The sequence below is a fragment of the Cucurbita pepo genome, unplaced genomic scaffold, assembly GCF_002806865.2.
Source record: "Cucurbita pepo subsp. pepo cultivar mu-cu-16 unplaced genomic scaffold, ASM280686v2 Cp4.1_scaffold013034, whole genome shotgun sequence".
Taxonomy (NCBI): Eukaryota; Viridiplantae; Streptophyta; class Magnoliopsida; order Cucurbitales; family Cucurbitaceae; genus Cucurbita; species Cucurbita pepo.
Genome location: NW_019658885.1, coordinates 1 through 335, shown reverse-complemented (window position 1 = coordinate 335; position 335 = coordinate 1). Strand labels below are relative to the sequence as shown.

At 32.0% G+C, this 335-nt stretch overlaps 1 non-coding gene across 1 annotated transcript; it reads left to right on the top strand.

Annotated features, from left to right (window-relative positions):
• Positions 1-214: 214 nt before the first annotated feature.
• Positions 215-287, top strand: TRNAK-CUU. The gene has a single exon. It is a non-coding gene; the product is annotated as a tRNA-Lys (tRNA).
• The last annotated feature ends 48 nt before the right edge of the window (positions 288-335 follow it).

Sequence of the window (335 nt, the reverse complement as noted above, 5' to 3'; positions counted from 1 at the left end):
AGAGTATTGGAATTTTAGTTCAGTATATTAAATTCATAGGAAATTGTGAGAATAAATTATTTTATTAATTACAAAGTAAAATATATATTTTTACAATNTTGGTAGAGCGCAAGGCTCTTAACCTTGTGGTTGTGGGTTTGAACCCCATGTGGGTGCTTTTTTCATATTTTTTTATATTTTTTGAAAAAATAACGAGTAGTGTCCAATTTAACAAGCCCGTCTAGCTCAGTTAGTAGAGCGCAAGGCTCTTAACCTTGTGGTCGTGGATTCGAACCCCACGGTGGGTGCTTTTTGTTTTCATATTTTTTTATATTTTTTGAAAAAATAACGAGTAG